Genomic DNA, 22,521 nt, shown 5'->3' with positions numbered 1-22,521 from the left:
CCCTAGGGTTCTTCACATAAAATCTTGATTTGGGGGTCGAATAACGATCCGTTTTAGCTGAAATTTGACATGTGAATTTATTTTATCATGAGTGAACATAATCGAAAAGAAAATTTCAGATTTAACTTCAATGACTCGGAATGACTTTTTGACCTAATTTTTTTATCCGAAAATAAATATAGCTATATGGGTGTCATTGGATTCGTATTCTTATGAAGATTATGTATTTGAACATATTTTGATAATTCGGAAGCGTTACGAGAGGCTCAAGTTTTAAAGTGATTATTTAATTTAATTAAGGTTTAACCCTAGTTTTGAAATTCATAAAATATGGGAGTTGGCATGTTAAGTGACATCAAGATTAGAAACATGTTTATAGAATTGAGTGAGTTAATGGGGCTAGGTTAAACATATATATAATATTGGTGTTTACGGATTAGTTTACTTATAAATATTATATATTTGATAGATTGAGATTGGTCTGAGGCATTGAAGAAGGGGAAAGACATTAGTGGATTAACTTGCTTTACTTTGGTTCTTCGATTGAGGTAGGTTATGGTTTTTTTACTCTATATCATAGATAGACTCTTAATAGTGATTGATAGTCATTGAGTAATGCGTGAAGTTTACTATGCATTTAATTATTGTGGTTTGGATGATTGATATGTTGTTGTGATTGGTCTGAAATCCCGAGGCCATGAAATCCATAATCTTGAACTTGCCCTATCAAAAATGGCGCCTTGAATAAAGAAGGTTTGATGAAATATTGTTAATGAAGTGGAATGTAATCATGAAGAATGATAAATTAATTATATTTGGATCGGGTGTCATGTTCCGACATGGTATATTTGGATCGGGTATCACATTCCGATATGGTATATTTGGATCGGGTGTCATGTTCCGACACGATATATTTGGATCGGGTGTCACGCTCCGATACGATATATTTGGATCAGGTGTCACATTCCGGCACGGTAATATTAAAGGAAAATAAATTAAAATGACTTAATACTAACCAATCTCTAATAACTCATTTTCCAAAAGGGTGTGATATGGAGGTTTGAGTCCTCATGTGTGATCTTAATATTGTTGATTGGTTATGAAATTTTTCATTGTGTTGTCACTTGATCTTGATCTTGTTGGTTGCCACCTGTTAAGTGTTACGGTTGATTTTCCGCTATTACTTATTGCATATTGATTCCTATTTTGAGTCGGCCGATGATATCTACTCAGTACGTATTGTCCTGTACTGACCCCTACTTGTATCTTTTCTTGTTTTATTTTGTGGGGTGCAGCGAGTGTTCCACCGACTTCGACTCGACCTCAGATCTAGTCAGTCTCCAGTTAATAAGATTTCAGGGTGAGCTATTCTTTTAGCTGGCGATAAAATCCACATTTAGAGAAGGATTAGATACCCCAATAGATTTAGCTATTATAGATAATAGGATAATAAACAGGAAAGAAGCTTGCTTAGGAATACTACGAGGAAATTTACAATATGGAAAGATTAAATTTAATGTTTATCCTAGAATTTCATACCATCTTCTAGATAAAAACTTTGATAAAACTTTAAGCTTAGTACAAGATTTTAAAAGAAAAGATTTCTTTCATAAATACAATAGACCCTATTCGATAACATATGTAATCTCATATGCTATTTCTAATACACATCATTCTGATTGTTTTGCCATAAAAGAAATAATAGATTATCCCCATCTATTTGAGGAAGTCAGTCAAATACAAATGCCTAGTATAACACAGATACAAGAAATAGAAGATACGCCGTTAGATTTAGATTTACAATCTAAACCTTTGTACAATCAACAAGATTCCACATCTCGACTATCCTTTGAGGAAACTCGAGTCATAAATCCTACAATGATGATAAGAAGAACACAATCGGAAAGAGTTAGACAACCTATCTTAGAAGCAAAAAATGACGAAATAAAAAATTATAAGATAAAAGGAGAATATTTTAATGGTATACAATTTATTCCCATCAACATCCTATTAGATACAGGAGCTAGTGGAAATTACATTAGCCTTAGGCTATGTAACCATCTCTAACAATATAAACTAAAAGATAATCATCTTTATAGTGATTTTAATGAAAAAAGACATGAAATAAAAAATATGATAGAAACCATTTTAAAATTCAAAGATAATACTTTACCTATAAGACTATTGGTTGAACCAGAAGAAAATAATGATATGTTAGAAATACTGCTAAAAACCACTTTTCTAGATAGTGTAAAACTATATGATATACTTGATCATGATATCAAGATTACTTACGGCGATAAGATAATTTTCATATCAAAATGACAAGCCCATATAGTATTTATATACCAATAGGAATAACTTATAAAGATTATAAAGAAGAATATTTTGCTGCCTATATAGATAACGGATCAAGAATATGTTGCTGTAGACTAGAAGTATTCCCCAAAGAATACCATCAACAATTACCCATTACTAAGAGAAAAGATATATCTAATAATATCATAACAATGTCTAAAGGCATTGCTCAACCGATCATACTACTAGGATATTTTCTAATAAAATGTCCTCCATTTTATTTCCATAATACCGGACAAGATATTCTATTAGGAAATAACTTTTTAGAAATATTTCATGCTGTTTTATATGATAGAGTTTTATTTCAAATAAAATTCAAAACTCCTTGCCAACATATTATTGTGGTAAAACGATTTAAAACTGCTTACTCCAAAAGATTACATATTCACTTTAAACCCCGCACAATCCAGCGTGGTGATATAGGATATCAAGATAAACCGATTTTTCCAAAAAGTACTCCTTTACTTCAATACGATACGGATTGGGACAACCCTCAAACAATAAATAAACAATCTAACAACTTGTCAGAATATCAAATAACTTTTAATAAATTAAAAGAAAGTTTAGACATGATTAAACAAAAGCTAGAATAATGTTTTTTCAGAAAATCCTTTAGAATTTTGGGATAAAAATAAGATAGAAGCCAAGTTAGAAATGAAAGATAAAGATAAAGTTATTAGAGTAAAACCAATGAGATACAACCCCAATGACCAAGAAGAATTTCAAAGACAGATTAAGAAATTATTAAGTCTTAGAATAATAAGACCTAGTAACTCTCCTCATAGCTCAGCAGCCTTTATGGTTAGAAACCATGAAGAGATAGTACGAAATAAATCAAGAATGGTTATTAATTATAAAAAATTAAATGATAATACTATATTTGATGGATATTTCCTACCACATAAAGAAAGCCTAATTAATAGAACTACTAACAAAAAGATATTTTCTAAGTTTGATTGTAAAAGCGGATTTTGACAAATAAAAATGAATAAAGATAGTATTCATTATACTGCATTCTCTACCCCGCAAGGGCAATATGAATGGTTAGTTATGCCATTTGGATTAAAAAATGCCCCACAGATATTTTAATGAAAGATGGATAATATCTTTAAAGATTATGATTATATATTTGTGTACGTTGATGATATTTTAGTTTTGTCTGATAGTCTTAAAGAACACCTGATACACCTAAATAAGTTTACTAACTTATGCTTAGAAAATGGATTAGCACTTTCTAAAAAGAAAACAAGCTTATTAAAATATGAGATAGAATTTTTAGGAATGATAATTGACGGACATGGTATAAAATTACAAAGCCATATTGTCGAAAAAATATCTGTTTTCCCAGATAAATTAGTCGATAAAAAGCAAGTACAAAGCTTTTTAGGAATACCCAACTATGCTTTGGATTATATTCAAAATTTGTCTGAACTAAGAAAGCCATTTCAAGAATTATTAAAACAGGATAAGAGCTTTGAATTTAATGAAGTCTTAATGAAAAAAGTAAAAGTTATTAAATTCCTTTGTAAAAACTTACCGAAATTACAATTACCAAAAGATAGTGATTATTTAATTTTTAGAAACAGATGCTTCGGAACAGTGCTGGAGCAGAGTATTAAAAAGGATAGATTATGATCTTAATAAAAATAATATAGGAGAAAGTTTATGTAGATATTGTTCTGGAACTTTTTCAGATACACAAGCGAGATATCATATTAATGAAAAAGAATTGTTAGTCGTAGTAAAAAGTTGCCAAAAATTATATTACTTTTTACTATCAAAATGATTTACTCTTAGAATTGATAATACTCAAGTGAAGGATTTTGTTCATAATAATCTTTCATCAAAACCGGAATATAAATGATTTATTAGATGACAAATGCTTTTGTCCGAATACTCTTTTGATATTGAAATTATTCGTACTGACAAAAATGTTGCAGTAAATTTTCTTACCAGAGATGAAAGAAATAAAAACCCACCTCCAAGAAATTGATAAAGGCTTCTCAGATATATAAACAACTATTTCTGATATAATCGAAATAGCCAACTTCGATTGCGACCAACTGGTTGTTGATAAATTACTCAGCATATGTGCTCGAATAACTTCCAAGATAGGTCACTGTAGTGAAGCACATGATACTATTACAAATTTGATAAAAATTCAAAAAGATGATACCTCTACGACAGAGACACAAATTGATATGTATAATAAAATGTCTTTCAGACCCCAGAGACCTCAAAAAGGAATTACATTGAGAACAATGAAAGAGAAGTTTGATAAATTACTCCCCTTTGATGGTGAAAACCAAGAAAAGATAATGAGAGATTTATTTTCTCTCAAGATGATACCAAATCGATACATTGATTGTACTGGAATATATCCCAGAATTAATTATCTACAAGATTCTTCTCCTCAGGAGATTAGATATTGGTATGATTTCGAAGCTGTTAATTTTATTTATTTAACAACACCCAACTTTCCCAAAATTAGCCGATTACCATCTTGGGTTCAAGATGGCATAAAAGATTGTTATTTGAATAATCCCATGATTACGATGAAAGATATACTGGTCCTTAAGTTTATTTCTTCTGGACCTGATTATTATAAAGAAGAAAGATACCCTTCATATCACTTTATGCAAATTGGCAAAACCGATGATTTTAATATTATTAATAATTATCAAGAAAGATGTTTTGTATGCTTCGCAGAAAAAGATGTTCATTACCGACGAGCAATCGGTTTAAGTATAGTTCTTCAAAACATGGAACATAGTTTCAAAAGAGGATTCAGGACCTATGGAGGAACGAAAATACACTCCTCCATTATTATTGCCCCTGCTAAAACTACACCACCATCGGCAAAAAGATATATGCAAACCAAGATAGACCTGATTAATAAGGGAATTATTAGATCAAGTCCGTAGGCACAACAACAATTATGTGATATGCGAAAGCACGCCAAAGGGACATGTGGATTCTGCTCTCCGAGAAAGGAAAAGATAATTGAAGATGCCATATCCACATCATCCGAATAAAGTTCTAACGTGTGGAAAAAGAGATAAGGATCAAGATGTAGAAGATAAGGATTCATTTTGGTAAGATAGAGACAAATTTGTCATTTTGTAATAATGTTTAAAAAGATAAGTATGCATAAAAGATAAAGAGAATATTTATTCATTTTTTGTTTAGGTATAATGTCATTGTCTAGTACTATTAGACATGTAAAATTAAAGTTTGAAGTCCGGATAGATTTCAAGTCCGTAGTTGAAGTCCGTCTCCTTCATCTATAAAAAGAGACAGTCTGTAAACGAAGAAGGCATCGAGAAAAACATCAACCTTCTTTTTCTTTTGTACAAACATCTTCTCTATGAATAATAACTAAAACGTTTGTGAGTATTTTCTGGAGAAAAATTTTATTATTTCTGTTATAATTACTTTTCTTTTATAAAAAGAATAGTCTCCCCTTCCATATCACCCTTACACCTTAGAGTAGAAAACGAACTAAGGCTGTGCTGAGTTATGCTGAAGGAACGTCAGAGAAGTTACCTATTTTCAGGTTGGAATTGCAATATCTGATAAAAGTCTCGACGAATTCCCGGTGTAATTTTTGTCAAAATGGGACAGGTATGGAAGCGTGTTGGACCCTTATCTTTTTATTCAAGTTAAGATATTATGCTGTTATAATATTTTATTGCTCTAAAAAATTATTCTAATTCAAAAAATTATGGTAATTTTAGACATAACATATTCCTCCTCAGGAGGCCTTATTTTACTTGTTAAACAAGATAATTATATTATTAGATATGAAAATATACCTACCCAAATACTTGACTTATCGAACCAATGATTTTCTAGACCCCCTCTCCCCATTGGTATCAGAGCCATGATAGATGTTAAAGACGTGAAAGTAGATATTACACAAAATATGTCAACTTTAGATATAAAGATTATACAAGAAAGTAGTGAAGATAAATTTGATAGAATAACTAACTCACTAAGGTGCGATGAAATTTTTTAATGATATAGATATAGAATGAAAAGACATCCTACTTTTGCAGATATAAAAATAGATAATAATTATTTATGGAAGTTTAGAAAACACTTAAAAGATACCCAAAAAGGTAAAGAAAAATCCAAAAGATTGTTACGTTTAATGTTAAAAGATAACAACGAAGAAACAAAAGATTCTATTATTAGGACAAAACAAATTTTAGAAGATTACGACGATGTCATAAAAGGATTAACGGATAATATAAAACTTATTAAAATTGAGATTGAAACTCATCCTTCAAGTATAGGATAATGAAACGACAGCCCTCCTTCGCAGAGATAAGGGTAGATAACCGATTATATTGGACATCTCAAAGAAATTTAAAAAATGCTAAGATAAAAGACGAGACTCTTAAAAGATATTCACAAAGATTAGATCCTACCATGCCCGAACAGATAAAGAGAGTATAAGAAAAAATACTTGCTAATAATGAAGATATAATAAATGAAAAATATAATATAAATTTACTAAGAAACTATTATTTCAAAAGTTAGATAGCTAGTTTAGGATAAAATGGAAAATAAATCCAATTATAAATTACTTAATGAAGATCTTCTAAAAATAGAACAAGATTTGTACGAAATACAAAAAATGATAATTTACTTTGGAAGTTTAATAGTTAAAGAAATTCAAACTTTGAAAGATATACTAAATCAAAAAGAAATAATTGTTGATAAAGAACCTATAAATAAAACCTTAGATATAATAGGATCCCATATTTCGAAAATAAAAATATCCGAAGGATATGGAGGAAATAATCTAAAATGGTAAGCTCCGATTTAGAAAATTCAGAAATAGATAGCCTTATAGTAAATATAAAATGGATACCGTCAAACCAGAATAAGTAGATTTTAATGCTAATATTATTGAGCTCCCTACGCAGGCTGGAACCAGTCGAACAAGTTTTAATAGACCCACTAGGGCTTATGCAGGTATAAATGCTGCATTAAGAACAAAAGATAGGCACACACCCATAGGATCAATGAAAAGTGAAGCGATTAATCCGTTTGGAATATATCTAGCTTTAGATTGTATTAATAATACTGAGGAAGCTATAGATAAATGGGAAACTTCTTTAAGGATATCAGTAACAGTAAACAAAATGGATTACGATACCACTAAACATTTTATAGAACGAAATCTATTAAATAGTGTGTTAAGATTTTGGCAAAACTTAAATGATGCCACTTGAAATGATATTTTTGGTGCCGATGATAATATTGCTAATTTAATTACAAGAGCTATTGAAGCTATAAGATTTGAATTTGCCAGAGAAGATAATATTTTAAAAGACCCTGCAACGATTAAAAAATACGAAATTGCTTTGTTACGATTACAATTATGTGATATGTGTGAAATAGATAAATATATTTGTGTCTTTCAAGATTATTATTACTATGTTTATAACAGAGTTAAAAATACAGAAATGTATTTACCTATGTTTTTTACTAAGATACCAAATCCTTGGGGTAAAAAGTTAATAAATACTTATAATCCCGGAACAGCCGATACTTTAGGAAAAAGAATAACTCATTTAAAAGATAAGCTTAGTACATGGTGTGCAGATGCCATATTAGCTAAAGCAACAAAAGGATTAAGACAGAAAGTAAGTCTATGTTGTGATAATCCTAAAATGCCTATAATGATTGGATGTGAAAGTCCCTATTATTACAAAAAGATTAAAAAAAATATAAGAAAAAGAAACTCTTTAAGAAAAAATATTTTAAAAAGAGAAAGGCTAGATATTACAAAAAAAAAGGATATACACGATATCAAAAACCTTTTTACTACAAATTTTTCCATCAGGATTTTGTGTGTTGGATAGTTTATATTTTATATTTAAGGCATGACCGGATGCAGATTTAACCGCATGTGTTATTTTTTCAAAATATCTGGAAGGAATTAATCCTTCTTGAATACAACTAACATCTGCTCCGCTGTCAATCATAGCTGTGTTAGTAATAGTAAACTCATTATTAATTAAAATGGTACATTTAATATACCATCTATGCGCAGTTACAATCTGTAGTATTTCTAAAAATGAATCTGGTCTAGGGGTTTTAATAATTTCTTCTATGTATTATACCACTGTAAGAGATACTTCTTTGGATGATTTAAAATTTGAAGTTGGAAAACTTAAACAAGAGATTAAATCTCTCAAACAAAGTCAGATTATTCATAATCATCGGATTTCTCAATTAGAAAACATTGATCATATAGTAGCAACACCTTCTACTGATAAAGAAAAAGATATTCTTAATGAAACATCGCAATCAGGATCTAAAAGACTGGCGGTAGTCCACGCGGTCATTCAGATCTTGCTTGAAACTATATCCTTAAGCTTATAGTTAGCAAGATTAAAATCAAAATAGCATAAAATTTTATTTAGTTCATGACTGTATGGAAGCTTTTACCTGAGCAAAGGGTCTGTCAGATATTCCGATACATACTATTATTAACTCGGCAACTAGCAGTTCTAACAGTTTGAAAATATGCCCTTTTTATCCTTTAACGGGGACTTACACCACTACTGCTTGCTAGGGTGAGGTAACATAGTAGTGTCGGAATCGACTGTACCACGATCTCAGAATCAAGTCATGGAACTATGATAAATTCTTCTTATAAGTTGATTGAGTCTAAGTCTTTCATATTACATATATCATATAACTTTATATATCTAGCATAGATATGAAGGTTCTTAGCCGGACATAGTCTCGGCTATGAATAAGAGAAGACAATAATTAAAGTAGAAAGTAAAGAATGTACCTTGCCTTAAAGGCTATTCCAAATTGCAAACCTTTATGAATATCTTACAATAGATTATGCTTACAAGAGACAAGGGAGAGAAGATAGTAGTAGTGAGAGAAGGGGAGTAAACAAACTCTGCCTAAGAAGTGAAATGAAATGCCCTTTATATAGGAGGGCTAAGGAGACACACAAAAAGAAAGGTAGTCTTCATATGGGTCCCTGAATAGTACAAGTGGGTCCCTTATATAGGTTTCTAAAATAGTATATTTACTGTATACATACAGTATTTCTACTAGGGTTACAAATATAATTTATATCCATTTGAAATTGGTGGGGATATATCCTCGCATGGCCTGCCATCTTTTCAATCTCTTGATAGTCTTTAGTGGCCGTCTCATTCTGCTTTTTCTTTTCCTTTTATATTTGTACGAAGGAATTCTTCCTTATCTTGTAGAGATTCAAGAAATTCTTCTACCTTCTCAAGTTCACTTTCTGACAATATAGGTCGAGGCCCATCAGACTGAGCATCAACGATATCATCACTTGTGTCAATTTTCATGGAAATGTCTGATTTATCATATTGTGTTAGGGTCTGAAGTAAATTTCTTTTGAATTCTTCTAAATAGTCATTAATTAGTTTAGTTTTATCACCTTGCTGAACTAAAATTCTTTGATCAATATGTTTGACTGAATTGTCAGCCACCAAGTTCTTTTGAGGATGCTCAGTATATTCTTGGAGCTTTACTTTAATAGTATCAATGAGTTCTTGACCATAAGGTTGTTTAGTTTTGGGATCATTTCTTGTTATTTTATCCCAAAAATTATTATAATACACACGATAAAGACATGGTATTTTTTCGTTTGGGGTATATCCCACTTCTGGAAGCCATTTATGGATCCATGGTATAGAAAACTCAATAAAGAAATACATCTGATCGATTTTATCGAGATTGCTTACATGATAAGCTAAGTATAATTCTATTAAAAATGGAGAAATCTTTGTCCATTCTTTATAGAAGTTAATATAGATATGCGGTAAAATCTTTACCGTGGGACCGTGGAATGTCCACCATCTTATGAACCTGTTTGGAATTGGTCCTTCAAAAACCTTTGAACAAACCTTTATGAATCAGGTGTGTTTATCTTTATCATTGTTGTAATAGAAAACTTTATAAAAAGCTTGGATATAATCCCAATAAGTAAGATTGATGGTCATGTTATTAAACCAAACCTATCGTTCGTTCATTGTGGATATTCCCCATTCTTCAACAAATATAATCTGTCTGATAATGACTTTTAAGAAGTTATAAACGTTCTCTTCTGTGGTAAAATGTTGGAAGTCAGCGTTTTCTGTTTTAATCAAGATTGTTTCATAATATGTTCTAGTTTTGTATGACTCTCTTGGGAAATATAATCCCGTACCAAGTATCGCTGAAAAATCTTCTAGGGTTCATCTTGCCTCTGAATATCAGAATTTTCTAAAAGAAATATTATTTCTTTTGTGGGTACTTCTTCATAATTCTTGTTATCATCGATTTCTTTTGTTATTGTAGCAAAAGTATCTTTTTGCTTTTTTGACTCCAAGTATGCTTTCAGTTGTCCATATAATGGATTTTATTCTAGAATATCTTCCAGATCGATTGAAGAAATATCTTCTTTTGGGGTTGATGAAGAGGTTTCACCGACTTTAGAGTTTATCAAAATCTTGTTACCCATTCTTAGAACAGGAAAATTGCTAGATGATGATGATGATGAGCCATATGATGGCCTTTGTGTAGGGGCCGATCTTCCCCTACCTCTACCTCGAGTAGTATTTTTGCTTCTGATTATAGACCACGGTGGGTCTGCCATATCTGCAAATATAAATTATTAATGATATTCAAAGAAGTCATCTGTATCAAGATAGTAGGGACCTTCATCGTCCTCATAGGAATGAATAGAGAAATAAAATAATTCCATTTCTTCTTTGATAATATTTTCTATGATTTTATTCAGAATCTTGGTTTGAATATCTTCTCCTAAAGGTATAGCCTTTAAGATTGTTATAAGAGTTTTGTCTTCAAAGAAAGCTGCAAAATAATGCATGATTAATTTGTTAAGTATTTCCTAGATAAAAAATCTGGTAAAGAATTATCAATTCCCTTTTTATACTGAATATCAAAGTCGAATGGGGCTAATTGAGCCTGCCACCTAGCAAATATTAATTTTGAAGCATCATGCTTAAAATCTTTATCAAACATATATTTTATCGATTGGGCGTCTGTTTTAATCAAGAATCTTTGATTATTTAAATCATCCTGAAATTTTAAAATACATTTAACTATACATAACATTTCATGGGCCACTGTTGCATATTTGCGTTGGGCCTCGGTCCATTTACCTGAATGGAATCTTATAAGATATTCATGTTTATCGTTGGGATTTACTTGTTTAAGCATTCCTCCATAACCAATATTAGAAGCATCTATTTCGATAATCTTTGGCCAAGCTGGGTTAGCCAATGTTAAACAAGGTAAGGATTTTACCCTTAGTTTAACTGCTTTAACGAGTTCTGTTAGACTATCAGTCCAAGGGAGTTTATGATTCTTTTTTAACCTTTCATATAATGGTGATAAGTCTCTAGATAGATTTTTATAAAATGGAGAAATATAATTTAAACTTCCCAAAAATCTTTGAAGCATAGTTCTATCCGTAATTATATCAGGAAATTTTGAAGCAAAATCAATTGACCATTGAATAAGTGTGATTTTACCTTAACAAATATTATGTCCAAGAAACCTAACTTCTGTTTGAAATAGACTTATTTTGGGCCTGGATATAACCAAACCATTTTATATTACAATTCTTTTGAAGATATTAAGATGTTTAATATGAGTTTCAAACGTCTTTGCGTAGACTAAAATCATCAATATAAACAATGATAAAATCCAGATAGGGATTAAAAATAGCATTTATTATTTTCTGGAATTCAGATGGGGCATTTTTTAACCCAAAAGGCATTACGTTCCATTCATATTGCCCAAAAGGTACATTAAAAGCAGTTCTATAAATATGCTTTTTAAAAATCCGAATTTGCCAATATCTAGATTTTAAGTCAAATTTTGAGAAAATATTGGCTTCATATAATCTAGATAATAAATCTCTTTTATTTGGAATAGGATATCTAATACATTTTAAATATTTGTTTAATGGTTTGTAATTTATTACTAATCTAGGCATACCACATTTTTTTTCAATAGCATTATTAACATAAAAGGCAGTACAAGACCATGGTGACTGGAGGGTTTAATCAAACCCTTTTATAACAGATTATCAATTTCTTTTTTACAAAATTCCACTAACTCACTATTCATCTGACAGGGACGAGACTTAGTGGGAATATTATCTTCACTGAAATTATGTTCATATGGAAGAGTGACAATATGCTTTTTTCTATTCTAGAAAGCACTAGGATGATCAGTACAAACATCAATTGCTAATTGTTTAGAAATTAATTTAACTTTTTCTTGTACCTTAGTAGGTTTTAATGTATCCAGAATATTTAAACTGTAAATTTTCAGTTGTAAAGAATTCACATGCTTTTGTTTCATATCAATTAAAGCATTAATATCTCTAGTAACTGATTCAATTATAAATGAAAATGAGATATCCTTGTTTTTATAACTAGCTGTAAATCCTTTGGAATTTATTTTAGAAAAAGGATATATAGTATTAATAAAAGGAGTTCCAAGTATAATTGGAGGATGCATTTGATCTTTTACCAATAAGAAAAAAATGAGGAATACAGACTTTATTCTGACAAATATACGTGTTGGATAGTTTATATCTTATATTTAAGGCATGACCGGATGCAGATTTAACCGCATGTGTTGTTTTTTCAAAATATCTGGAATGGAATTAATCCTTCTTGAATACAACTAACATCTGCTCCGCTGTCAATCATAACTGTGTTAGTAATAGTAAACTTATTATTAATTAAAATAGTATATTTAATATACCATCTATGCGCAGTTACAATCTGTAGCATTCCTAAAAATGAATCTGGTCTAGGGGTTTCAATAATTTCTTCTATGTATTCTTTTTCATTAAGAATATCTTTTCCTTTATCAATAGAAGGTGCTGATACTATATGATCAATGTTTTCTAATTGTGAAATCCGATGATTATGAATAATCTGACTTTGTTTGAGAGATTTAATCTCTTGTTTAAGTTTTTCAACTTCAAATTTTAAATCATCCAAAGAAGTATCTCTTACAGTGGTATTAGTCTTTGTATCAAGACGAGCCAAAACTTCTGTTAGAGAGTATGGTTTTGAATCAATATCAATTTTTGTTTTTGTTTTATTAGACTGGAAGCTGGTTGCAGAGGCCATATTAATGATTTTGCTCCTAGTTTCTTCATCAGAAATTTCTTTTAGTAGTTCAATCACATTCTCAGAAGTGATAGTATGCATATTCAAATCTTGAAATTGACACTGTAGTTTATAAAACTCATAAGTTTTGCAAGAACAATTATTACCTATGCAATTAATACCACATTTAAGAGAAGCTTCATTCTCATTATCAGAGAAATCAATAAGAGTAATTTCACGTTCAGATTCTTCAATACTTGAATCGGTCTTAGAGGAATAATCTGATTCTGAACCCGAAGTATATAATAAACCATAAACTTTATCATAAATATCATCAGCAAGGTTTAAGCTTTTTAGTTTTTGTAATTTACAATTTGGAGCAATATGCCCATATTGACCACACTCATAGCATTTTATTTTGCTAAGATCTTTTTTAGAATAATTTTTTGTAAATCTAGTAGATTTACAGTGAGTTCTTTGTGCCTCACATTTTTCCTTACTTCGGCGATATTTATAGGGTCTATCTTCCCTAGAACGATGATGTTTTTTGAAATTTTTACCCGATTTATGAGAAGGGCCTGCAACAGCAAATTGAGTATAAAAATCTCCTAATTGAGATTTCTCTGTTTTGCTTTTTGCCTTTAATTGTTAAGCTAGTTTAAGCGCATTGCATAGATTTAATTCTTCTTGAGTGCAAGTGCCAATTAACTGTCCATAAGTGAAGATATCATAAGGGATAGCAGAGTGAGTTCCTCGTAGAGTTTTTCAAACTCTTTATGCAAATAGAGGAAGGCCATCTATAAACTTAGTCTTCCAATGAATATTATTACTTTCAGGCAAGTCCATTACTCGACTTAAAAAGGTTTTATACCACCTAAATTCACCTAAATGTCTGTAATGGAGTCCATTTAGAAGTGTTGTAAGAGTCTCATTTGGGTTGGTAAATCTACCATTAAAGTGTTCTAATATGGTTAAAACCAAAGAATAAACAACATCTTGTGGAACATTTTTGACTGATTTTTGAGATGTTCCTTCTTCAGAGATGACGGTCTCTATTGTTACTTCTCTTTTTACTAAAGAAGTGATAGCTGTATGAGCTTCGTTTGTTAAAAGATTATTCCACCAGCCTCGTAATTGGCTTGTAAATCCTGCTACTATCATTTTACAAGTGGTATGGTCATTATTGTAATTTGTGGATTTTCAAATGGTGGCGTACATTAACATTCTATGTAGAAGAATGGAGACCTTCTATCAGTTAAGCCGTCAACATTCCATTCATATATTTGATCACCATTATAAGATATGTTGGTTTGGATCCAATCTCTTTCCTCTATAAGAACATCTTAAGGAGTTGGGCGAGGATAATAATAGGTTAGCATAGAAGGTTTAGTAGCATATCTACTACCTGATTTGAAATTAGAATTCATTTTAGTGCCTTTGGATTTAAATGGCTTAAGTTTAGAAATATCGTATTCAATTGGAGGGTTGGCTATCATGCCAATAGGTTTAGCATTTAAGTTTGCCAATTTCTTTTCAAGAAGTGCTTCTAAATTGGTTAATGACTTAGATTTAAAATCTTTTACATCTATAGGACGCTGGATATGAGTAGGAGTCTGGAAAAGCTCAAGTTTAGCATCAAGAGAACTAATGTGTTCACCAATGACCTTAACATAAAGACTCAAATAATTATTTTGAGCAATCAAATTATTAATTTCCTTTATGCTAATTTTTGCGACATCATTTTCAATAAAATTTTAAAAAGTCGAAAAGGTGAGGCCTATATTATTAGGCAAGATAAAAGGGTTTTGAGGCGGATAAATAGCCTTAATAATATTACCAATGCTATCTTTAAAAGTTCATTGTTCTAGAACTTTGATATATAATGGTAAATAGGTGGTTATAAACCATGGAATAAAATATATAATTTTATTATGCAGTGCACAAAATTCATAGAATTCTTGGGAAATATTGTGTAAATCATCTTGACTATAAGTCTCAAAAAACCAAGTTTTAAACTTGTTCCATTTATTTTGATGAAATTATTTCTGAATATGTTATCGTGCCAGGGATCCTGGACTAAAATCTATTTGGTGTGTCATCATAATTCAGAGTTTATTTCTATCAATACCCTCAGTAGGGTCAAAATCCATTTCTGATGCAGTTGGATCTAAATCAGACAATTTTTCTGTAACTTGTACAATATTAGCGACAAGGTTAATTTTAACTCTTTCAACCTGTTTTTCACTCAAAGTATCACTTAAAGTGTGCAAAATAAAGCTCTATTATGGTCTGGACCATAAACAGGTATTTCTGAAGAAATAGGAGAAATATGCTGAATCTCAGGCAAAGATCTATATCCAGAAAATGACCTTCTGTTATATAGAGGAGTTTTATTATCAGAGAACTGGATACAAATTTTTCCATCAGGATTTTGAGTGATGTGAGAATATTCACTATTAGTCAAGTTATTGGTAACTTGATTGGATGCTATAACTGATTCTAGAGTCAATGTGGTTGGGAAATTAATTTCTTCCCACCTAATAGGTCTTCTAGTAGTGACTTTTGATTTTGTAAAATTAGTTTCGACTAATATAGTCTGATTAGATGTATTATATAATTTACATCGCGGATTTAAAGTGGATAATAGTTTGAAATAGATTCTATAAGATAAACATATTAACTCAAAACCTGGAACATAGTTATAACCATGTGTTTTAACATTTAATGTTAGAGCGTCAAGAATATTAACATCTGACAGTGATAATTGAAGATTAGGTTGTGTATTGAAATAAACTGGACTGTACGCTACAGTTGATTCAATAGAACCCATTAAAGATTGTCTAAAATTTAAATTTCTAGCATCTCTTAGTGCAGCTAGGAAAGTTTCTGGTAACCCTTTAAGAGTTAATGGTTTGAAAGCAACTTGAACCATTCCTATATGCATGAAATTGTATTTAGACCTATAATGTTCAATGTCTCTTTTATTTAATAAAAAAATAGTTTGTTCATTTGAATTAAGAGCTAAAGATTGTTCAGTTGTTTTTATTAACTGTTTAGTTCAAAATTTATCAAATCATCCATAGTCATATGTGGTTTTAGTATCAATTTTTGGAATAGTACATTTGTTTAATAAATCGAGGTTTTGAGGTACATCTACCTCTTCTAATCTAGTACTTTTAATACTAGTTTCTCCAATATCCATAGAAAATATAAATCATATCTATGCCAAATATTGCAGATACATAATTTATGTATTATGAAAGTTTCTACTCCTCAAGATGTTCTCATAGAGGAAAGAGATTGGATCCAAACCAACATATCTTATAGTGGTGATCAAATTTATGAATGGAATGTTGACGGCTTAACTGATAGACAGGTCTCCATTCTTTTACATCAAATGCTAATGTACGCCACCATTTGTAAATCTACAAATCACAATAATGACCATACCACTTGTAAAATGATAGTGGCAGAATTTACAGGCCAATTAAGAGACTGATGGGATAATGTTTTAACAAATGAAGCTCGTACAGCTATCACTTCTTCAATAAAAAGAGAAGTAACAACAGAGGCCGTCATCTCTGAAGAAGGAACATCTCAAAGACCAGTCGAAAATGTTCGACAAGATGCTATTTATACTTTAGTTCTAACCATATTAGAACACTTTAATGGTAGATTTACCTGAAACTCTTAGAACACTTCTAAATGGACTTCGTTATAGACATTTAGGTGAATTTCGGTGGTATAAAGACACCTTTTTAAGTCGAGTAATGGACTTACCCGAAAGTAATAATATTCATTGGAAGACTAAGTTCATAGATAGCCTTCCTCCCTTATTTGCAGAAAGAGTTCGAAAAACTCAACGAGGAACTCACTCTGCTATTTCTTATGATGTCTTCACTTATGGCCAGTTAATTGGCACTTGCACTTAAGAAGGATTAAATCTATGCAATGAGCTTAAACTAACTTAGCAATTAAAGACAAAAAGCAAAACAGAGAAGTCTCAATTAGGAAATTTTTGTACTCAATTTGCTGTTGTAGGCCCTTCTCATAAATCGGGTAAAAAATCGAGAAAACATCATCGTTCTAGGGAAGATAGACCCTATAAATATCGTCGGAGTAAGGAAAAATATGAGGCAGTAGTAGTAGTAGCAGTAGTAGTAGTAGTAGTAGTAGTAGCAGCAGTAGTAGTAGCAGTAGCAATAGCAGTAGCAGTAGCAATAGCAGCAACATCAGTAACAGTAGCAGTAGCAGGAGCAGTAGCAGTAGCAGTAGAATAGTAGTAGTAGTAGTAGTAGTGGTGGTGGTAGTAATAGTAGTAGTAGTACCTTAGAGTAGATTTTGAAAAAACCTTGATGTTAGGTCTTCAATGGAAAACTTGAATCCTTGATTGTTTTTGGCAAATCTTGTTGGAGATGATTTGGAAGAGAGGAGGATAAAGATTAAGGTTCTTTGGAGGTAAGAAGACTTCAAAAGTGATCCCAAAATGTTCCAAGTTCGTATATATAGGTGTTAGGAAATTTTCCCAAAATACCCCTAGAAAATCTGGAAATTGGCCAAAGTTCGCTGCAGGTCCTCTCTGTTCGACCAAGCATAACTTTTGACTTCGAACTCAGAAAAATACAATCTTGGTGGAGTTGGAAAGAAGACTCAAATACCTTTAATTTGAGTTATGGGCCACCCAATTTGTTATATTTTAGGAGATATGGTGGTTTGAAGTTGACCCTTATACGAACTCATTCGGAAACTTAGCCGAGAGGAATTCTTTGAACTTGGCTTGATTTTTGGGATCCCTTATGACCCTAAATCACATCTAATATACTTTAAATACTTATGAATCAATCATAGATCATATATACAATTTGAAGCCTTCGAGTTCAAGCCTATATGCATACGAAGAACGGTCCGAATCTTAGCGTAGAGATTTTGAGGTGTCACAACATATCTCATATTTCAAAGAGGGTCATTTGCAAAACAACGCCTAACTGATTAGGCCAGGATTGAAACTCAAGGATTGAAAGATGGGACTCTTCTTCGATTAATTCAAAAATTCAAATAAATTAGCAATTATAGTTCTCAAAACATTGTCTAACAAGTATTAAAAACAGGGATTTAACACAAATTTGTCTACCAAGATTAGAAATAACTAGGGGTGTGTGCATAGCGATATGAGTTTCAACTTGAAAGGATGATTAATCTTAGCAAAAGAGATTGATATATGGATAGCGTTTGGTCTAGGCTACGTTCAAATATTCTCAAACTATCAAACGTATGTCTCTTGGTTTCTTTCGAACACCAAGACATTTCAAACAAAACACCAAACATTGCTTGAGTAGATAGATTATTCCTAGATCATATCATTAAATGAGAAATTACTCAGATTATCCAATCCTTGGTTCAATCCCATAGAGTAATTTCAACAAGTCCTTATTATTGAGTCTTACCCAACTCCATTTTACTATTTCAAGGCAAAGTGGGTTAAAGAGCTCAATAAATGTTTGCAACCATTGATTTCTAGGTTAAAACTTCAAGACAACAATAGATTCATGCCATACAGTCAATTTTAGAGAAGATTAACCAAAACCTATTCAGGGGTTTTACACTCATCTAGCACACACACCCTTAGCTATGAATTTAGCTACTCATAAAATAATAAGTAAAGACAATACTCAAAAAAGGGATCTTCATTCCAAGCTAAAATGATGAACAAAATATGAATCCAAGATTTGGATGATACAAATTTAAAGTTTCTTAGTCACTAAGCTAAGAGTTCTTCACTATGGCTATGAGTATTCTCACTATCTAGAATATTCACTCTCTATCTCTAAAATTGGCAAACTTGGAATTGAGAGTTATGATACATAATTGCGCAAATCCCCATTTAGGTTTTTGAAACTTTTCAAATGAAGCATAAAATTCCATAATTGCATTTTTGTCCAATCAGCTTCTGCATCGAGACTTGCATTGTGTCACGATCCAAACTAGACCCTAGAAATGACACGACACTTAGAATCCCGAGAGACCCTAAACAAGCCTCTTAGAATACATAGCATGACATAAGTTAACATGAACTAAGAATAAACTTAAAAGTGGAAGATAAGTTTCAAAAGTAGAAATCTCGATAAAGGAGAATCCAAATATAACATCTGAAAACAGGGGAAATCATACTAGTCTAGTTTGACAAGCCTCTACTAATGATGGATAGGGGCATAGAACAAGCCCTAGCTCACCCAAACATAATAAAATAACATGAATTTGAAATGAAAGATGACATAAGTGGTTACGCCCCTCGAAACATGAGGACTCACCAAAGCAAGCAACTCTGAATGGAACCTGTACTAGCCACGAGAATGAGTAGGAGTGTGGTGAACTATATTATGAAATAATATAGGTAAAAATATACATTAGTACATGAAATATACTAAGCATGTTAGAAATATGCATAACATAAAACATGATATCATAGTGAGCATAAACATGAAATGCATAACCAAAAATCCTTTAAGAGCTTGAAAGTAACTCATAAATCATGAGATAAGGTCAATGCATCATTAAAAGACATAGTGAAAAGCTTTATGGAAAACATAGTTCATTTTTTGAAATATTAACCATAATCGATAGTAAGACCATGTGAGCTATAATATGAAATCCGGTGTAACTTCTACACTGAAAAAAGAGAGGCTACTTGCCAAGATAGACTCCGTATTATTTCATTAATGCTATTTGTGGATTCACTAGTTAAGTCATTTAAGACAGCCTATGGGGACACATAGTTTGGGACTAGATGTTGCTACTAGAGACTTCCTTATAAAGTCTCCACCTCAAGCCCTCATGGTGCTAAGTCAAATTCATATGGAATATATAAGTCAATTATCGAAACATAACATTAGGAAAGGCAATGAATATTTACCAATCCACATCATGAAATCATATAAGAATAGCTCCTTTCAAATCATGACTCATAAACATAATTAATATAGACACTTACCTTTTAAGCATCTAAATCATAATTTCTTTCATATTGTGTGAAAATCTTTCACAATTCATTGATACTTATTCAAAAGCATCCTTAAAACATACTTCATATTTTTTTTTATATAAAATATGCATAAATCCTTCATAAAATTCATGATCATAGTTCATAGTTCATAGGTGAAATTAAAAGCATAATGCATGGGTCCATATGAAATCAATTATAAATCATGTATTTTAGTCAATTAATGCATAATAAAGTATAATAACATTAATTAAATCATAATAAGAAAGACCCATGAATATTTGACATAAACCCTAATTGAATTGGGTGGAATGGAACTTGAAGAATTAAGATCTTTTCGGACCCAATGGATGAAAGAAATCCATTGTGAATCCCACATACCATGAAAGTCAAAGCCTAAAAACAATGGAGATTGAACCTGAAACCTTAGCTTGATGAAGAAGAAGACCCTTGAGAGAAAACCTTGAGTTGCTTGGGTGATTTTACGAGAATGAGAGAGAATGGGGAAGATTTGAAGTATTTGGGTATTTATAGGACGTTCAAATCACCCAAAAATGATGTAGTTTAGGAGTTAAAATAATGGAAATTATCTAAAATAACCCTGAATTAAATCTTTCGGAGTGACCCTATGGACGGGACCTACGATTTATAAGGTTTGCTATGGGTCGTCAAAGGCATCCATAGAACCTGTGTCCAAAATTGGAGGCTACTGGAATTGCACTTAAATCCTACAACCAAAGTCTATGGATCGTAGACTCCCTCACGGGTCGTAGGGACATTTCGTCCTGCACACTTTTGAAAACCCAAAAATCCAACTCTCTGAATCTTACTCTACTAGTCATCTTACCACCCGTAGAACTTTCTACAGTCCTTAGGACTCCTCATAGAACTTTACCTTAGCTATTGGAAATTTACATTTATTAGTACCTTTCCTACAGTCCCCTTCTACAGGATGTAGGACCTTTTATAGTCCGTAGAATCCACCCATAACTCGAACCCAACACTTAGCCAATTTTCCAACTTCCAGGGCTTACCTATGAGACTTTCCTAAGGTCCATAAGACTTCCTATGACCTATAGGTCAGCTCGTACAACTTGAACCTGATCACTTTTCTGCAACTTTTCTTTTTGTTTTGACTTTCTAGATTTTGGGGTCTTACACGTTGAACCGATGAACCGTCGATCCGCCATTATAAGATACCAGTTGCTGCCTCACTTTAACCTTTAGTGCTTCCATGATATTCTATGCTGGGACCGGGGAACCGTCATTCATCCATTGTACTACACCGATTATAGCTTAGGACTAATACAACTTGTGCTGGCGAGATGGCTATCAATTTCAATGAGGCGCCAATTCCTTCATTGGTCCGCTTTAGTGGTTTTTTGCTCCAAATACTTTGAAATTGCTTTTCTAAGGAATGCCTACACATAAGAGAACTAGGGCCTAACACCCCTTCAATTACCATTACAACATGATAATAATAAATGAATTTGAGTCTAATGAGTTGGTAAAGTACCAACTCATCAACAAGTCACAACAAAATATTTGAAGCTTAGAAATACTAACTAGTGACAAATAATTGAATGGAAAAATGTAATGTCCCAGTTCTTGAGAAATTACTTTTTAATGTGAAATGACCATTTTGGCTTTCCCCTTATCATTTTCATGCTGTTTTTGTGTTGGGCGATGGTCGATGCGGTTCCTGATGCGATCGAGTGTGATTTTGATGATGTGAGATCATGAGTGGAGTTTTTATTGAGATAGTTGACATTGGTCAACGTATTGAGATTCGAACATCGAATAGAAATTCTGTCAGTTATGTTGCATACAGAACGTCGATTTTGGTTTAGTTGAGTGTTTACTTAGAGCCTCAAGATCGGAATTTATTTTGAGAACTTAGGCTAGAAGTTGAGTTTTAGGCCTAAAAGGGGCCCGGGAGGGTATTTTCATCATAACAATCTTTTTTTCGATATTCGATGATTTCTTTAGTTCTAAAACATGTTTTATAATCGATTT

General features: G+C 31.7%; 1 pseudogene; it reads right to left on the bottom strand.

Moving 5' to 3' along the window:
* Window positions 1-10,771: 10,771 nt before the first annotated feature.
* Window positions 10,772-17,087, bottom strand: LOC129893475 (uncharacterized; annotated as a pseudogene).
* Between the last annotated feature and the right edge of the window lie 5,434 nt (window positions 17,088-22,521).

Source organism: Solanum dulcamara, chromosome 1 (genome assembly GCF_947179165.1).
Source record: "Solanum dulcamara chromosome 1, daSolDulc1.2, whole genome shotgun sequence".
NCBI lineage: Eukaryota > Viridiplantae > Streptophyta > Magnoliopsida > Solanales > Solanaceae > Solanum > Solanum dulcamara.
Note: the sequence above shows the minus strand (reverse complement) of the source record. Positions and strands in the feature narration are given on the sequence as shown.